Source organism: Empidonax traillii, unplaced genomic scaffold (assembly GCF_003031625.1).
Source record: "Empidonax traillii isolate 1590-97213 ecotype Southwest subspecies unplaced genomic scaffold, ASM303162v1 scaffold66:size1465758, whole genome shotgun sequence".
Lineage (NCBI taxonomy): Eukaryota > Metazoa > Chordata > Aves > Passeriformes > Tyrannidae > Empidonax > Empidonax traillii.
In genome coordinates this window covers 501,851-521,733 of record NW_020955259.1, presented here as the reverse complement: position 1 = coordinate 521,733, position 19,883 = coordinate 501,851, and the positions used below count along the sequence as shown (strand labels likewise).

The window sequence follows — 19,883 nt, the reverse complement described above, 5'->3', positions numbered from 1 at the left end:
GGAGGGCTTGTGGGGAGCTGTGATAAAGTGCTTCAAGCAAATGACACCCCAAACTGTTCCACCTCTGCAAAGCCAGCAGGTAGCCCACAGCACGAGGGAAACACCAGTGCAAATAGCTGTCACTTTTTGCTTGGCCAAAACCAGGCATTCTGGATGTTTATTTAAACTCAGCAGACTATTAAAGTATACATACATAATACTGACCATGGGTGCAGCAATGACATGTTTCAGTGGAATCTTGTTTTCTATTAACCCTTTCCAGACAGACAAGAAATAGGTGATTCTGGTGGGGGGGTGAGGAGGGGACCCAACAAAAAACAAACTAACAAACAAACAAACAAAAAAACCCACAAAAACAACAGACCAGAAAAATGAAGAATAAAATCACACTTTCCATCTTAGCATCTTGAAATAACTTGGGGTTAGTATTAACAGAGCCTGGGTGGATGCCAGGTTTCCACTCTCCTAGAGGGAAGACTTGAAGATATGCTTCATTAGTAAAGATATAAGATGCCTAATACAGCACATAGCTACCTGCTCTGTGAATATTAATAACAGTATTAAGCAATGTCATGCCAATTGCCTTACAATTGTAACTAAAATTACACCTTAAAATTTGAATCCAGAGGTGTGGAAGGACATCCATGTGCAGCTGTGTGTTAACAAATCACTGCCTAGGAGGATAGTACCATTCAGAGGCCTTGTATGAACCTCCCTGTTTTTTCCACAATTTCACAATCAGCTCTTGCTATTCTCCTCTTACTCTTCTCAGAAGCCAGACTGTGAGCCACCAGCAACTGATATATGAAGAACTTAGTCACTTGTTGAGCTGGAGCAGAAAAACCCATCCTTTGGCAGTGGAGAGAACGTATTTCCTAGTCTTAGTCAATGTACTGGTTATTGAAATGTAACAATAGAAGGTTCCAATGTCACTACTACGGTATCATTGGGTAACTCCTGATATTTCAAATCTGGAAAGTCTGAGCTAAAGATGTGGTTTGTTTTGAAATATGAAAGAAGCATTCAGGTCTGAGAGTGTATGTTGCTGTATAGTCAGGCTAATCATGCCAACTAACTGCACTGACTAAATACATACTGAATATATGTAATTATTGATATCAACAGAGGTCCAAAGCTAGGCCACTTATTACACTGGTCTGTGCAAACCTCACACAGACCTTTCAGCTAAAAGAACTCTAGATACCTCTCAGGAGGTGACAACTCCCTCTAATGACCCCCATCATGGTACCAGACAGCTGCATGTAATATCATAACAGTCCCTTGAAACCAAACTCTCTCTTTCTTGAGGAGACCTGGCTCCCAGGTACTGGCAGAGAGGCTAAAATCTTGACAACTAAATGCATGCAAGACCAAAGACTGGTGTCTGCTAAATTGACCCTACAAGAGTAATATTAATAATACACAGAACTACACTTTACTTCACCTAGATCTGCAAATAGAATTATTTCACCAGCAACAAGAGCATCTTTAGAAATTAGGTGATTACTAGAAGTCACCATGAATCATTGTCATTTCCAGCCCAGAATTTGTTCTGTTTAACAATTTTGCCCTGCTATCAATGCACACAAGGATCTTCTGTTCTTTGCATGTTGACATCCATAGCGTTTTAAGTAATTTTTCTGGTATCAATCGCATTATTTTCCCAGGGGAAGTGAAAAGCAATGAGTAAACAACTTTGTGTGGAGAGAAGCCTTCCGGTCTGAAGACTGGTGAAGAACAATACTATGCCTACCTACAAAAAGGGCAAATAGGAAGATCCAGAAAACTACAGATCAGTCAGCCTTGTTCCAGTACCTGAGAAAACTATGGAACAGGTCCTTACAGAAGCTATTTCCATGCAAACAAATGTCAAGAAGCTGACTGTGAAAAACCAACACAGACAGACTGAAGGGTCAATCCTGCTTGAGCAAAAAACTTGTTCAGTGAAGAAAAAAAGAGTTATGGATATCATCTACATTGATTTTTAGCAAGGTGTTTGACACAGCCTCCCTCAAAATCCTTTTTGACAAGCCATTAAGATATGGACTGGGCAGATGAAACACAAAATGGATGAGAAACTGACTAAACTTGAGCTCAGGGGCTCAAAAGTTAAAAGGTTCCGAGTCATGCTGGCAGCTGGGCACAAACTAATTTCTTCTGGAGTCAATGCAATTCAGCTTTATAAGTGATCTGGAGGGCAGAAATGAACACACTGTCGCCAAATTTGAAGATGAGCCCAAGCTGGGTAAGGAGGTAGAGGTGCTGGAAGAAAAAGTCACCATATAGACATCTCAACAGGCTGTTGAGATTTGGCCAGAAAGAATGAGGTTTAACATGAGGTTCTGCAGAGATAAATGCCAAGTTCTGAACCTGGGATGGAATAATCCCAAGCAGGAGCACCAGCTGGGCACTGACCAGCTGGACAGTTGCTCTGCTGAAAAGGCACATGGTATCTTGGCAGACAGAAAACTGAACTTGAGCCAGCCATGTATCCTGGCAGCAACAAAGGCCAACAGCATCCTGGGCTGAATTAGTGAGACTGTTTCTGGTAGATGAAGGGATGTGATTTTCCTACTCTGCTCGGCACCTGTTAGGCCATACTTGGAACACCCTGTCCAGTTTCTCTCTCCCCCGTTCAAGAGACATTGAAATCCTGGAGATGGTCCAGAGGAGACCAGGAAGATTAGGGGGCTGGAGAACTTTCCACTGAATGAACTGTGCTTACTCAGACTTGAGTAGGGAAGGCTTAGAGTGGGGAAACAAAATCTCTGCCTTCCAATGCCTAAAAGGTAGCTGTGGAGAAGACACATCTCTTCACGACGACACATTATGACAGGAGAAGAAGTAAAGGGCACAGGTGGCTTTAAGAGCAATTCCATCTGAATATTAAAAAAATTCTTTGCTGTGAAAGCAACTAAAGACTAGGATTAGTTGCCTGAGGAGAGTGAAATCTTCTTTACTAGAAATATTAAAGACTTGGCTTGGTTGGGCCTTGAACAACCTAATCTAAAGCCCTGTTTTCAACAGAAAGTTGGATCAGATGGTCTCAGGAGGTCCCTTCTAACCTAGTCTTTTCTCTTGTTTCTGTGATTCCTTTCCCTATCTTCTTAATAGATACTTTGCTATGTAATTGTCAGGGGGAAAATTGTTCTGAACTTTTCAAATTGGAGGAGAAACCAGTAAGAATCCAACAGCACTTGTTTGCTGCAAATGTCTAAGATACAAAGAGTTAAAAATCTCTCACTAACTCAGACAGCAGGTCCAGCTCCCACAGACCCAGACTTTTAAGGCCCCGGGTTGCACGGTAACCTGGACACCTGGCAGACACTCTCCCTGCCAGGTTTCTGCCCAGTCTAACCCTGCCCAGAGGGGCTATGAGTCTCATGCTTCTTGCTGGCCATGCCTCCACGACTGCAGTCTCGTTTCATGCTCCACATCACGTGCCAGCCTGAAGCACGAGCCCTGCCCTTCACCTCACGGGCATGGTCAGGCATGCACGGCCCAGCCTCCAAGTGGGAGCCGCAACCTCCCATGGAAGCAAAGAGAAAAAGGTGACTGCTACCAGTAAAGGCAAAACTGGCTGTGGACAAAAGCCTCAGCCTACCAGAACCTCCTGTCACGGTTTGAACTATGAGCCCAAGAGATGAACTGAGTCTCCAAGATACCCTACTCCAGGGCCAACAACCAATGGGTTTAACCATGGTAGCAACAACGAGGCAAATGATGGAGATGTGTAATTTTTTTGCCAGGCACCTTCAAACTCACCATCCCACTGTCTCCCTGCCAGGATCCATACCAAGATGGACATGATAAGGAGGGTGGGTTTGTCACTCATGTCCTCACCTCATGTCCTGCACATGGGGACAGGAGGAAAGGAGAGCCAGCTTCAGTGGAAGGCAGCCACCAAGCGAGGCAGCAAGCAGGACAGCAATAAGCTGGAGCAGTGTTGGTGGCAAGTGGCTGGGAAAGGACTGGGGCCACCAAGTGCTGTGGCACATCTTTGGGATGGCTTCCACCCGTGTGAAACCGTCTCCATCGTGGAAGCCACACCTGAAATACCTCTCCAAAATTGCTTTAGATAGAAATGCCTCTCCAAAATTGCTTCCAACAAGCAGTGATTCCTACTCTGAGGAGCTGGAGATGTGTCTTACCCAAACTCCTCCTTTCCCTGGCCCCAACCACTAGCTTGCTGTAAGTGAGGGTGATACAGACAACTGTCACTATTAAGTACAATGAGATGTCTGAGACAATGGGAACCCCCTTGGTGCAGCAGTTTTTGAGGTACTCGGGGTGATGCCCAGGTGTGTTTTACTTTGCCCTATCCACAGGCTTTCAGGAGACCCTCTGTCTCTGCTCCCTGTGCCAGCAACATGACAAGGAAGCCATGCAAGATGGGGAGAAAAGTAGCAGGGCAGGCAGCAGCCAAACAGCCACCATGGAGCCATCTGGGAATCAGAAAATAAGCAGAGTAGGTACCTATTTTTGTGAAAATTATCTGCAATTAGATATTAACTTGTTCAGACCATGCACAGCAAGACAACGTAGGCTTGAAAACAGGCACAAAGTACAAATTCAGAAACGTTATAAAAGAGGGATGTTCTAATCAAGTGTTAAAAATGGAAAATCCTGTGGCTATCACAAGGAGATGGTACCTCCATGTTGAGAGTAAAAACAACAGTTTCACAACAGTTGAAACTACTCAGAAAGTGCTACATTTTAAAGCTTTTCTTGAACCTGGGATGTTTTCTTCTTAACTTTGCACACCCTGAGGTCCTTATCAGTGCTGGAAGTTCAGACAACTTGGCAATCTTCCCGAACATCTTCTTTAAAATGAATAAACCTGACAAGCACAACACGAGTTACAAACTGCCTTGACTTCCAGGAATAAGAGGATGGTACAAAGAATGCAAGCCTGGAGCCCCTAATGGAAAAAGAGCCTATCTTACGGCAGAGCCTTCCCATCCACACCCGCATTTTTTCAGCCAGTTTTCCACCCCCTGCACTTTCGCTACCAGGCAGTTGGGATGTCTCCGTGCAGCAAGACTCATTCCAACTGGCAGCTCTGGATCAAAGAGCACTGGAAGCATTAATCAGTGTGCCTAATCATTTCCAATCGCAAGAAACTTTTCTCTGTGACCTGGCGTATAAACACCGAGTCATTTCATTCACTGGCTGACGGACCAGAAACCAAACAATCCTTATCGTACCTAATTCATCTTACTCCTGTGGGTTATAGATGGATCAGCCTGCAATCCTCCAGCAGCAGTGGCAAACTTTAGGTGCTTTACTTAATCAAACTGATTAGCAACCTGTCTGCAGCACTTTTTATCTGCTGGTGCCAAAATAGTTTACAAGCATTAAGTGCACCTAATTTTGCGATAGGGAAGCAAGATGTGGTGACTGTATTCAAAAGCACCTCCAGTAATGCGGGGGAGCTCTTGCTTTAAGGGGGTGAGGAGGTTCAAGGCAGCAAGTTTTGCTGATGCATGAAAACCGCTTTGAAAATTAAAAGAGCGAATGGCAAAGCCAGGGAGGGAGCCCAGGAATTTTGATTGCCAGATATCTGTGCAGCCCATATACTACCATATGGTTTGTTGCAAAAGGAAAAGAATAATCAAACCAGACACCCGTGCCCAAAGCCCTTATCTATTTGGGCACCATCCTCTGGACAGTCACACTCTGAGCACAAACAAAGGGTGATCAGATCTCCTCTCCCCTTGGCTGGTCCACAGGGGAATATGGTGCCTCCTGCACTGGTTCAGGTTAATATGTGTGTGATTGCCACCTGTTTGGGAATTTGCTCCCATGGCAACACTGATTTCTTACTTAATGCCAAGAGCAGAACAACAGCCCTGTCACTGTTGCAAGGAAAGCTCACAAAAAGCTGAGGTTGCTTTAGTTTTCCTCAGTTTTGCACTTGGGTGCCCCCGACTTGGGGAAATAAACACTGAAATAATTATGCCAAAGGTTAGCCTGTTCCAGGGCAGCTTGTTCCCGCTTTGAAGGAGAGAGATGTGAGGGGTGGCACAGAAACCTGCTGCTACACCTGACAGACTCTCATGGATAAGAGCCGGTGATGGAGCCCCACAGGAGCAGTTTGCAAGCTTGCACAACCTGCCTTGAACTCTGCTCAAAACTATCCCATTCTTTTCTTCAGTGCATGGTGCCAGAGGCAATCCAGCTCCCTTTCTGCTCTCTCCTGGACATAAAGTAATACTTCTTACCTTGAGGGTAGGTGCCTTCAGGGAGAAGTGTGGGGAGGTGAAGAAAGGCTGGAAGAGATGCACAAGCACATAGACTTCCCTCCTGCATCGATTCAACTCCATCTGCTGTGATGGAAAGTTAAATGAAGGATTTCCTGGTGGAATGGCTGCCAACCCAAAGCTTGGGAGAGCTGGTTTTCAACACCTGCTCAGCCACAAGCTTGCTGCCTGGCCTTGCACAAGTCACTCAAAAGCCAGATGTATGATGGTTCTGACATATCTGGCTCCTGGAAGGAAGTCCACGACACCGAGCTTGTTGGACACAGAGGATTAGGCATCTATGAATAAGTTTGGCACAAGGCAACACATCCAACAATGGCTGCCAACCAGGGTAAGAGGAGATGCAAAACGACAGGACCAAATCTCCCCCAGGTCTCTGCCACTTCAATCACAAGTCTCTGAGGGAGCCTGTTGGTGGGGAGGGGAGCGAGGGGCCAATTCACTCTCTGTTGGTGCAGCACCTGCGGTGGTTTAGAACACTATCAGTCCTTGCTCCCATCTCTCTGCCCCAGGTTTCCACAATTGTTCACAGACCCCAAACTGTGCTTTATCCCTTTGATCCCCAGTCCCAATCTGCTGCAGAGGCCCATAAACATGACTGGACAAGCAGAGGACAGACAGGACAGCTGATAGCAGTAATACTTCCATGAGCTTTAGGGAGCAATGCCAGGGCTTTGCTTTTCTCTCTCTGCAGATGGCTGGGGACAGGGATTTTGTAGCTCTGCTTTTCCCCTGGTGGTCAGGTAGTAGGAAAAGGGAAGATTGGATATGGAGTTGTGCACAAACTCTAGGCAGCTCTCAAAAGGCAAGCAGAGCCGCGTCTTCCTGACATTATGTGCAGAGAGTGCCGTTTCTTTGCTGACCTAGCTGAGACAGCATTAAGTTTTGGTAGTATTTCAGTACCCTGGGGCTACAAGGTCCAGAGCAGGCAGGGGAGAGCCACTCCACTGGTGTCATTGCCAGGCTCACCCCAGGCTGAGCGCTCCCACCACCATCACTCCAAACACTGGGGAGCTGTATCAGCATCCCACGCACCTCTTGGGTTTGCTACCATTTCTGTAGCTGCTCAGCTGGCCTTCTCCTGTCACCAAAATGGGAATAAGGACAGAAGGCAGAGGGAGTGCCTCAGTCTCAGAGTAAGAAAAGCAGAGATAGGCAGAGACTAAAATATTCCCTCATATCAACCATTCAAAAATCCCTTTTTCCATAGATAACCAACTTGTTTTGCACCTTTCCTAGGCACTGGCTGAGGATGACAGTGGGGAAAGTCTCAGGAGCTGTAACATCAAGATCACCCTTCCCTATACCTGACAAGTGCCAAAAAAAAAAAAAAAAAGAAAAAAACAGGAACTCATGGAAGAAAAAGTGCTGCTGCTTCTGCTGTAAGGTCGAAACTGGGAATGCCAAAGTCGTAAGAAAGTGAACTGTTTTGATAGTGATGAATGCCACTAAACTCTCCTGAACCAAACACAAACCACACAGCCTGCGTGTGCTGAACAGCCTTTCTGACAAAAACAAGGGTCAGTTTCTCAGCTATCACAAATCAACCGAAATCCATCAAGGTCAACAGAGAAGCACTGATTTCCCTAAGTAAATCAAACATGGTTCTCCTGCTGCTTCTTAAGGAAGACAATAACTGTGGAGATGATTTTTCCAAACCCAGGTGAAGCTGCTGGCATGCCTTCCCTGCAAGGAGAAAGGCAGAGCTGCTGTGGAGAAAGTAGCTTAGCAAAATCTTGGATGAATCACAGCCAAAGGTCCATCTTCCTTCAGGTCAGGAGAGACGTGGGTGAGTTCACTGGGCCCTGGCATTGCAACTGAGCTCCCATGCAGCTACTGAAGGTGATGTATCCTTCCTCTAAGCAAGGCTTTTTCACCTCAGCCTTGGCACTAATGGCAGGCTCCAGAGCTCAAGGACCAGAGCAATCGTCTGTCTGCACTTATCTGCACCGATGGGCTCTACACAAGAACTAAGTGCTTGATGCAGTTCTGGTGACTGTGAGAAGCACACACTGCTGTCATATCAAAGGGAGACAAGGAAAATGGGGAGAGAAGCACTGGGAGCTCCTTTTTTCCTCATCCCCTTTCAGTCACTGGAAATTCATTACCGGTAACAAAAAATATGGTAAGATACACTAAAACACCCAAGTCTGGGCACACCGTCAGAGCAGGATTGCTGCTAGGCACTCCTGTCCTGACCTGTTGCATTTTTGAAGTGTCTATGGTTACCCTTCCTATTCTGTATTTATTTGCTAACGTGATTTGAAAATGGGTTAAAATGAAACACTTGCCATTTTGCAGAAGCTTAAGTAAAAAGGAAAAAATTGGAGATAACCAAAACCCCATGCTTGACCTCTCCTCATCCTCACTTTTCTTTAGCTTGTTTATCAGAATGCATTTAACTTAAGGAAACCGTTATTATGTGAGTAAACATTTTAATTAAAAAAAAAAAAAAGCTAAACAGAACAAAAGAACAGCACTGAAGAAAGAAAAGGGAGAAAAGTACAGCTTTTTTGGTCCTGTGAAATACATCTGATTTGTTCAAAAATTAGAATGAAATTCGGGGATTAAACAAATTTATCCCACAACCCCCACCATTCTCATGGTTTTACTCACATTCTCATGGGACTAAAAACTCATACTTTTCAGATGGCTCAAAGATACACCATGGATGTGAGGTTTACAATCACATCATCACCCTACGGGTTAAAAAATAAACATGAAACATTCTGCCATCCATCAGTGAATTAATGTCAAATAGGTGAAGGAGGTTTGCACTTCAGTTATTCAGTCAGCCAAAATTAAGAAATAGAAAAAAAACATCAGAAAATCAAGGTGTGCTGTGCCCAGGAAGGAGGTCGTCCAAAGGCCCTGGAGCATTTCTCTGCCTGGGGAGTCCAGCCAGGCCTCAGCATGCCAGGGAGTGGCAGAGCCTTGCATCCTCCCAGGGTCCAGCAAGGGCTCGTGGCACCCCAGCTGCAGCCAGCAGGACAGGTACATGTAGGAAGGAGAAAGCTTGGTGCTTCTTTGGCAGCTCAGCAGCCCTTCTGACGAGCACGTGGGAATCTTCCTGGAAGGAGGACATGAATTATGGTTTGCTGCAAATAGTCCACTGCTATCATCTTCTCAAAGACCAGAGACTTTGGATTTGATTTTTACTGACTGTTGATTTATCCACTCAGATGCCCTAATCTGAAGTTGCGGAAAAGTGATCACATCTCCAAAGAGTTTAGGGATGGGGGCATTGGTTCATCAGCCTTTGCTGCAAGCCATCCTACCAGCAAACCAGGACATTTGGCAAGACTCCTGCTGCTCCTCATCACTGGCAAGAGCCCTCCCTCCATAAGTGCAAAACAGGCAGCAGCCTGGGACAGAGCAGCCACAGGACAGTTACCTTGTTGGAACTTAGCCCTGAGGACATGCACCCACAACATGGCATGTCTGGAGAGACCGGGATGCAACAAGACAGAGTGCAGGGAAAGAACTGGCAAATCATTTTAACAGGTTGAAAACAAACCTTATGAACATCTCCCTCCTTTCTGAGCAGCTTACAAAAAGAAGTGCTGCAGAATGGTTTTTAATTATGGTTTTTTTTGCTTTTTAAGGCAGGTTTGCTTTTTAATAATGAACAAAATGCTCCAACTCTTTCTAAATAAACACTTACCACTGACTGCCATCCCCTTGTCTCTTTTCAGATTGCTGTCCTTTCATTCTTCTGAAGGCATGTGGAGCACCCAGTGCTGCACTGCTGGGGTTCAGCAAGTGGGTCAGGCTTGGTACAAGGACCTCCAGAGACTGCTCAGCTGCTGAGAGCTGATTAAAGTTTCCATATTATTTTCATCTTCTGTGGTGTCAGATGGCTCTGCATTAGGTGCTTTGTTCTAGTAACTCCTTCTCACTCATGCAAGCAGTGAGAGGGGAGTTCACCTCATGCAGCTTCAGACATCCAGAGTGCAGGAGTCCACATCTCAGCCAGCTTTCTGGTCTCCCACATAGCTGCTGGAGGACAACAGTCATCACCAGAGGGAAACTCAGATACCTTAGATGCCTGCCTTAAGATCAGATGGCTCCAAAGCAATTTGACCTGATAGTTTACACTATGCCCAGGGTTGCAGCAGAACTGACCTAGCCCAGGGATCTAGAGAGGAAGGTGCTGGGGAGTATCAGAGCTCTGAGCATAAAGGCAGAAAGACCCAAATGATCCATCCTGCCTTTAGTTCACTGTACATCAGTTCCTTTCACCAAAGACCTTTACCTAATAAACCCAATATTATAGACTAAACCTGCAACCCTAGAAAGACGTTGTTATTTACTCTAAAATCTGGGGAAAGGCATAAAATTTCTAAGAGTTCCTCCTTACCCGAAACATACTGATTAAAACTTTCCTCCACTAGACATGGCAATCAAGTCACCCCCTTGCCTACTTTCATCCCAATCAACCAAATACACTACGCTCCTCAAGCCTGGAGTTCTGGTTTGGCAATCCCAAGTCATCTGTGGCTTTCCTTGAAATTCTTCCCGGCATTTTCCCTTCCTTCATCAAGTGCAGACACCAGGCAGTGTGTCCCCCTTTAAAGGGACAAAGTCACCTCCCTGCTTCTACTTGCTCTCCAGAGTTACAGAAGTTCATTCTGTCCCACAGTTTAGTTAAGAGGTGGCTTTCACATGATTACACATGAGGTTCTCATGAACTCCCTCCCTGACACTGTGCTCCCCAGATGGGCTCACAAAGACTTTAGACAATGTGCATCAAAAGTGCTGTCTTGTCACACATACCAGGGCTCTGCTACATAAGGGACATTGGCCTATTGATCTAGCCCAGTCTGAAACCCTGAAAACCTGACTGAAGTCCTGCAGAGGTCTGGATAAAAGTCTTGCTGTAGGACAGGAAGAGTTTCTTTCTTACAATGGAAAGTGGGTCCAAGCTGCTGCAAAGGCAGGTCAAGCCTGGGATGCCACTGAACTGCTAAAACCTCTCAGTGCCAGGTGGGACCAAGTCACCAGCCCCTTCTGGCAGGGAGGAAAAGGCTGCAGGTAGTAAGTCATAGAATCATGGAATGGTTTGGATTGGAAGGGACCTTAAAGGTCATCTGGTTCCAAATCCCATGCCATGGCCAGGGACACCTTTCACTAGACCAAGCTGCTCAGGGCCCCATCCAACCTGGCTTTGCCCCATTCCAGGGATGGGGCATCCACAACCTCTCTGGGCAACCTCACCACACTCAGAACAAAGAATTTCTTCCTAGTACCTAGTTTCTAGTTTAAACCTACTCTGCTTCAGTGCTCCGCTTGTGCCTTGCATTTTAATTCCAGCTGCATACCAGACAAGAAAGTGACATTATTTCATATTATCTTAATTTTCCTTATGTTTCTGCCACATGACTTCCCTCTTCTTTCCTCCAGTTATTGCACTGTTCTGTGATTTCCCAAACTCAGCTTCTCTCTGTCTTTGCCTTGCTGCAGGATCCCATGGAGCACAATTCCCATGGGTTATGCTGCAATCATGAGCTGGTCCTGAGACGTCTGTTAAATCAGCGCTGGCATCAGTCATCATTCATTCCTGTGGTCATGGAAGACCCATAATAATCAAGGTAGAGTTGCTCTGGCCACCCATACTGAAATTTAAATAACAAGCCCAATTTCATCCTCCTTCTGGAACAATTCGGAAGCAACACTGCATGATGAAAGGATGAGAGAACAGATGGGTTTTGTTGTCTGCCTGCTACCAAGGCAAACTTTTCATGGAAAATCAAAAAAAAAAACCCACCAAAACCCACAAAAAACCCAAAAACCAAAACACCGTGACTATGTGATTCATAAATTCTAAAAGCTGAGAGAAACCAGCAAAATTATTTTGTCTGACCTCCTGCCTAATAACAACCACAGAATTTCATGCAGTGATTTCTGCCCGAAGCCCAGCAATTTGTGGTTCAAGCAGAGTATCTCAACCAGCCCACTGTCCAGCTTTGATGTGAGGATGTCCAGTGAGGCGCTAACCACTTCCCATGCTGTCAAAAACTGGCTCTTCTACAGGTTGCCTGCATCTCTTCACCACCACATAACTTGCTTTAGCCTTCCCAAGGCCATTACAATTTTTAAGCATTTTTGTCCTCTCTCTTAAAACTCTTAAACCATCAAAAAGAGAGAAAACAGAGGTTGTGAGGCAGAAAACATCAAGCGAGTACATGGAAAGAGGATAATAGACCATCTCTATGTAGCCTTCTGCTGTGATTAAATGGATGAAATCTACACTAAAATGACACTCAAGGTCCACCCATTTTCCCACTCCAGATGACAAAGTAGAAAAGTTACTTTGGTTTAAAACAAACAAACAAATTCCAAATGCACACTTACCTGTGTGACTCCTAAGGAAAGCACATATGTTTGGTTACAAAAGTAACTGCCACTTACAAAGCTTGCTACAGTTTCACAGCAATAAATATTCCCACAGCAGAGCCCTTGAGTGGACAGAACAAAATCAACTTCAAAACCAACGCCTGAGAGATCAGCCCACTGAAAAGACAGCTCACTGCTGAATACCCGCTCTGACATTTTGTTTCCAAATTTCTGTGGTTGGTAGCGCTGATGGGGTAAAGAAAAGTGGGTTTGTGTTTTTTATTGGTTGTTCTTTCTTTCCTTTTTTAAGGAAACAAACCCATAATGGAAGCAGTCCAGAAGGCTACAGGACCACACTCATGTAAGATGAAAAATATTTATGTTGAGCACTGAATTAATACAAGCTCTTTTTCCTTGTATCTTGTAAATGCAAAATTTGATGACAACCCTAGTGATTAAAGTTCCTCCACCCATAGAGCTACAACAACCCAGGTGACAGCCTTGAGACCTCATGGCCTTCTTGAGACATCAGTCTGTGTTGGAGGATGGGAGGGGGCTTCAGGCATCCTGTCCTAAATCCACTCCCTTTTCTGTTCCCCATTAAGTAACCATATCCACCTTTAAAAAATCAGAACAGAAGGTTCATTCCAACAGTGTCTCTTTTATTGACATTTTCAAAGAGATGCTTTCTCACTTTCTGCCTGCATATGTGCTATGGTCAAACTCAAGCTGAAAAGCAAATTCTTGGGATGGCTCTCTATGGTCCCATGGTTCAGACTCTGTTGGGATAAGCCTCGCTCCATTTTCGGCCCCACCCTGGAGGGCTTAGTCTCACCTGCAGAGAAGGTACAGGTGCAGCTCCAGATCATGGAGGTGCTAAGCTGGCTGTGGTCAGCACGTGCTAATGATTAAGGCACAGAGTGTTTGTGTGGGGTGTCTCAGGGGCCTGAGGCCCACACTTAATTACACAGTATTACTCTTTGTGGAACCCGATCTAGTGAGGTGATAGCAGTAACACCTCTGGCCATGGCTTTCCCAGCCATCCACGAGTTCCTGATGCCTACACAGGACATAGGACTATGGCAACAGGAGCAGCACCCATGGGGAGAAGAATGGGAGATGTAGGTTTATGAACTAGACACTCTTTTTGGCAGATGAAGTCTACACAAACCATCTAGTGCTTTACTGTACATGAAATTTCCGACTGTTTCAAGGCAGACTTAAGGTGCTCTTCTTTAAGGTTTAAGGCATCACTACCTTGTGTGTGGAAGCTCTTACATCAATTAAAATCCTGTGTTGAAGAGTACAAGTGCAATCCAAACTGGTGCAACCTGTGTGAAACAAAACCTCATCTGAAGCAGGAATGGCTGAAACCCATTTCTATACCCACAGATCTGCAGAAATCAATGCTGTCATAATATAACAATGCTGTATGGCCACATAAATGCACTGACTCTGAAGGAATTCATGCTTAACAGTGGTTCAGCAGAAATGGTATTGCTTCTGAAATAAGCCTCAAGCACCATTTTTTGAGGTTCTGGGTAACCAACAGTTAAAGCTTTGCCTTCAAATCATCCATCCTGAAGCAGTCATAGGTGGCAAAAGTAGTGATCCTCACAGTGCAGCAGCACAGAAGATGGAGTGAAACCCCACAGCCAGTTTAAGAATAAGCCTCACAGTTTCCATTACTGCTACTGTAATGATTTTGCAACTCTCATTTATTTTTCACCATTTCAGCTGCTAGTTTGTGGCAAATATTTTGGAAATAAAAAAGAAAAAGAACCCTAAACCCCAGAGACTGCCCATCCTTGACAGGAACAGTCCTGGCATGCCTGGAATGTGTAAAACCACAAAAGAGCCATTTCTATTCATATTACTCCTTATGAAATCCCCTTTTAAAGAAGACTTAGCACTGGAGGCTTCAGGCACTCAGCAGAGCCTTTCACTTTGAAATGTGACTTATCAGTCAGAGCCCAGACGGGTTTGGGTATCTGACTGTTGTGCCCTTTGCTTCGAACCCTGGAACCGTTACATGCACAGCTGACAAACTGGTCAGGCCATTTCCCTCCCCTTCTTCATCTCCAGGTTCAGGGTAGATAAAAGTTGCACCAGGCCTGCTGCCTTACCAATACCAATTTGACCGCTAATTTTACTTTTAAGAAAAAAACCAAATAATAAAACCCAACACCACACACAACGATTATCACTGTTACCACAGAAAGGCCAGAGCAACCACAGTGTGATTCAGCAAGACCTGAGCTGCAGTGGGTATCTCTGGACACATGAGAATGTTCTCTGGCAACAAAGTTTTGCAGCTCTCTGACACGTCCTTTTCTCGTGCTGTTTCTACAAGTCTTTTTTCACCCTCACAGCTTGTAGCAACAGTGCAACGCTGCAGCTGGCAGCAGGGTCGGAGCCTGGTGTGAGCAAGGCTTTGATCAGCCCCTTGAACTTATAGGGATATCTACTGGGCACAGGCCGAGCAAACGCCCAGAGAAGTTGTGGATGCTCCATCCCTGAGTTCAAGGCCAGGTTAGAAGGGACCCTGAGCAACCCAGTCTAGTGGAAGGTGTCCCTGCCCATGGCAGGGGGGTTGAACTAAGTGATCTTTAAGGTCCCTTCCAACCCAAACCAGCCTGTGATTCTATGTGAGTTTGCTTTGCTGGGTGAGGAAGTGATCAACTCATGTCACAGCATTAGTGTAATGCTGTGCACAGCATCTTTTGAGGTGTCTCAGGAGGGTCAAATCCTGCTCCTGTGTAAGTTACTAGGTAAACTTTTGCTGGCTTCCTTTTGCTTTTTATCTCTCCTCTTTCCTTTCCTGAGCTTTCTGAAGGTTTCTGGGTTTCCCAGGTAGACCATCACTACACGCACGTGGCAATCTGCAGTGTGAGGTTCATGTCTAGCTTGAACTTCAGAAAGTAACACAGCAATGCAAGGCAAAGATAAAACACAGGGACTGTTAACACCAATCTCCAGCATTTACTGTCTTTTGTTTCTTCAGATTGACACAGAGCCCTGCAAAATGCAAGTAGCACTGTAGTTCATGAGTAAGAGGTCTGGCAGGACAAACTTTAAAGACCATAAGAAAGCACAGGCAAAGACGTATCTTGTACAGAACTGAAAAAAAAAGAAAAGATAAATGATAAGCAGGAATTCCCCAGTGGGCTCAGTTTATCAGTGTGATTGCTTTCAGGACTTTTTTTCTTGTTGTACTACCTTGATTTGCATACAAAGCATCTCTAACAGGAAATATCATCTGTCCTGGAAAAAAAAAAAAAAAAACAAACAAAAACCAAGAAACAAGAAGGATAAGGATTTTTACTGTCAAGAGTAAAATGGTTTTTTGCCCTGTATGACATGCCAGAAAGCCTCTCTCCTCATGAAAGCAACTTGTAGTGGCATATTGCAGCTCCTCTTCACTCCCTGCTCTGCATCCCATCCCAGAGGCAGCTATGCACGATGCACCTCCCTGGGAGAGCTTCCATAGTTAAAAAATCTGAAAATAAAAGAAAAACATGCAGGTGAGTTGATTTGCATTCCAGATTCACAATTAACACAGCACCAAATTAACTTATAGGAAGTGGAAGAGTAAAAAGGAAAACCGCCAACTTGAAAATGCAAATCTTCACCCTACTACAATCACAAGCCACAACCAGGATCCCTACAGGCTGGGAAGGCTCTAGTAAGAACACATTTTTCACTATTTTTTCAGTGTGGTCACTTCATGAACTCAACAGTGGCTTGTGATATGTGGTTTCATTCCTATACCATATATAGTCAGTTTCATTTCCTGAAAAGAACAGGAACGGAAAAGCAGAAAACCTTTAAAATGATTGTACAGGTCTTTCTGTCTTTTCTTTCTCCTTTATGTCTTTCATTACTACCATGATCCACTAAAAAAAAAAAAAAAACAACAGCATTTTTTAAATTAGTACAGCATAAAAAAAAATGGATCTTTTCCCAAGGCTCTTGGATCTTAAAGAATATAGGTTGCTGCTTTGAAATTCACACACTAACTTGGCAGCACAGCATGAAATTGCAGCATTTTGTTTCAGTATGGTACACATACATAGATACATACTGTTCCTCTGTACATGGCTACCAGGAGACATGCTTCAACCCCAGCAGGGAGACCAAAAAGCAAGATTTGTTCCACAACCCTTTGCACTGGTATTGCAGGACCTCAGCTATCTGTGGCCATCAACAGTCACAGCCCCACGGGAAGCACAATGGCGAGTAAAATCTTGCTTTACAGATGAGTAAGTGAGATGGTGGTAGTTATAACAATACACCTCTCGGCTTTTTTCTGCAGAACTCAGGTCATCGCCTCATCTATCTGGGCTCTGTCCCTCTCTCCCTGTGGGAGCCCACATCACCAGCAGGGAGAATAGCAGGTCTTTGCCACTCCACACTCCTCTTCCCTCCTGGCTGCTGAGAAACACTCAGGTTTTCCCAGCACAGCTGCAGGTCCTATTTAAGTGATCGTCTCGGCCCAGCCCAGTGTCCCAGCCGAGCAGCTCTGCTGCTGCTTGAGAGTTGGGATGGCAGTTGTTGGGACCACAGGTCAACTGGGACCTTAGTAAGAAACTGCAGCAAAGGCCAACACAATGCTGGGCTGAAGGAGCAGAAGCATAGGCAGGAGATCTCAGTACTCACTTGACTTCATCTAGATACCACACCTAGTTTTGGTGCAAGAAAAATGTACAACAAACATGCTGACAAACTGGAGCAAGTACAGTGAAGGAACACCAGGATGGCCAGGGACTGGTGGACTTGGCTGAGGAGAAGAGGGTGTGTGGGAGCTGGGCTTGTTCAGCCAGGGCAAGAGATGGCTTTGAGGAATCCAGCAGCAGCCCCAGCACCTGCAGGGAAGTTACTGAGAACACAGAGCCAGGTTCATACAAAGCAGGACTTGACCAAATAAAGTCATGAGCAACCTGGTCTGATCTCACAGCTGACCCACCCCACAAGATCCCCTTCAGCCTACATTATCCTACAGGTCATCTTCTAACTGCCACCAGTGCAAAGGCTTTGGAGGAAAGGGTGGGAATCACTCAGTGCTTGAGGACCACGATATCCTCCAAATGAAAGACCTGGAGAAACAACCATATCCCAAGATCGTGAAGGCCCAGAAGGTACTGCTGCCACCACACCTTATATTCCCCTCAGGACATGACAAACCCCACTCTTGCATGCATTTCCATGGTGACCAACATGCAACTGTTCATCTCAGTTAGGCCAAGGAATCTCTGCCCATGACCATCTGCAGCACACACAGGACCACCTCCCTCTCCTGTGCACACACATATTTATGGAACAAGGCCCATGTATAGCACACCACAAAACAGCTCTCTATACTGCACAGGCTGCAGCTTCTATTTCACAGGATGGAGAAGCCTCAAGAAACCTTCTCTGCCCCACAAACCGCAGTGCTCTGGTGCAGGATGAGCAAACTACACTGTCAACACGCTCTCCCCTCCTCTCCATCCCTTGTGTCATAAAGGGTGTTGGAGCAATGTCTTGCTTCCAGTCAAAATAACTTATGTGGCTAAAAGACAGGAAATGTCACAACCGAAATGAAAAGAGATCTTACAGACAGCAATACTGAGCTCTGTCTTCTCAGACAGATCCATACAAATCACAAGGCAACTGTCACATGCACTTGGTAGGAAGGAGAAGAGGAGGTAGAAAAGAAGAGATTCATCTCCTTGCCCCATGTCACCCAGGTCAGTGGTAGAGCTGTAGACCAACTGCCTTCCCTCTATCCCAGAGTCTCCTGTCCTCCTGATAGCCAAGCCAAGCCAGGAGGTGAAGCTGCCCTCTTCATAGTGCACATAACCATATTTCTTTTTGGAGACCATTGCCTAAAGGGATGCTAGCTGTCCACCAGAAGTCAGTTCTGACCAAATATCATATTTCAAAAATGCAAACTTCCATCCGCATTAAGAAACCTGCCAGCTTTGACAATATTCTCACCAATGTGGTTTTAGATGTGGTCTAGTGTCACAGGGCCTTAGAGGGTTCTAAGGGTTTATCCACATGTAGGTTTTTTTATACTTGGAAGTGAGACCAGAAAGCATTTTTACACCTACCTATTCATAGTGGTTTATTTTCAGTACAGAAAAGGGTATCAGATTGCTCAGTTTCAACTTCTGCTGAATTCCTGTGTGATCTGGGACAGCTAATTTCAAGCAGTTCTGAGACCCGGTAGTGACTGGTGCTAAACTAAATTTCTGTAACTGCACCCATACCAATGTCTGCACAAATCAGCAAGAGAAGCCACAGCTTCTGTCAAAATTAGTGCCTTGGTACAGAAATAAAGATTAAAAAAAACCATCTCCTCCTACTTGTTGATAGGTGAGCTCTTGAAGCCAGATATACCTTAAGAAACAACCTCCCTCTTCTCCTCCACCCTCCCATTACTCCATCCTTTGAGCTAGTTCTCAGGGCAATACTTTACAGCCTTGTTTGCCAGAGGAGAAGGATGCTTTCTGTCTGGGAAGCTGGGAAGACTGTGCTGGAGCAGAGCAGACCCCGGGCATGCAATTACCCAGGCAGCAGCAACAATATGTTAATTCACTGGATCACTCTGAAACGAAGCACAGTGTAACTCCCTGGAAAAGGTGAAAAGGAGCCTGTTAAGAAAACTGTGTGAAGGCCTTGTGCACTGCAGCCCCTTGGAGTCCAGACAAGGACGGACTTTGCACAGACATCGTTTTTAGACTTGAACTGGCAGACAGCATGCATCCTCTTCCCACCACAGGGCATTCAACAGGAGCAAGGGGAACCATGCTCAGTGCTGACAAGGGACGTGGGACATCAGCCTTATTTTAAAGAGATGCAGACACATGGATTAGCCCCTGCAAGGGATGCTCATCTGCGGCGCATTCACCCTGGGCAGATCACAGTCACAAGGCCATGATGCCATGTGCCCTCGGTCAGTATCCAGAGCTTTCTCACACTTTTGTGAGAATACTCTCCTCCTCAGTGTCCTCAGCTGCTGAGTTCAGATCCCCTCTATTCAGTTGCCCAGAGCCCCTTAGGTAACACCTGTCCTCCAACAACAAACAATAAAGCCAACTTAGCAAGGAGAGAAGAAGGAGACTGAAGTGGTCCTTTGGTGATTTTGCTGTGAGAAGTCAATGTCCTCAGATGGTCCACACTAAATGACCACCTCCTGGTGCATCATCCTTCTACTGCTGAGTAATTCACCTAACAACCAGTCAGAAACTATGATCCCACGATGGCATCATGATGGAAGTAGTCTTGCCCTCCCAAACC

At 45.3% G+C, this 19,883-nt stretch overlaps 1 long non-coding RNA gene across 2 annotated transcripts in view; it reads right to left on the bottom strand.

Moving 5' to 3' along the window:
• Window positions 1-9,887: 9,887 nt before the first annotated feature.
• Window positions 9,888-19,883, bottom strand: part of LOC114055796 — a 96,995-nt gene continuing 86,999 nt past the window's right edge. Inside the window, exon 5 of one of the 2 annotated variants that reach the window (XR_003570833.1) lies at window positions 9,888-10,262. This is a non-coding gene — a long non-coding RNA (uncharacterized LOC114055796). Of the gene's footprint in view, window positions 10,263-15,566; window positions 16,099-19,883 lie in introns of those variants that run through there. The other variant, XR_003570832.1, reaches the window with a different exon arrangement.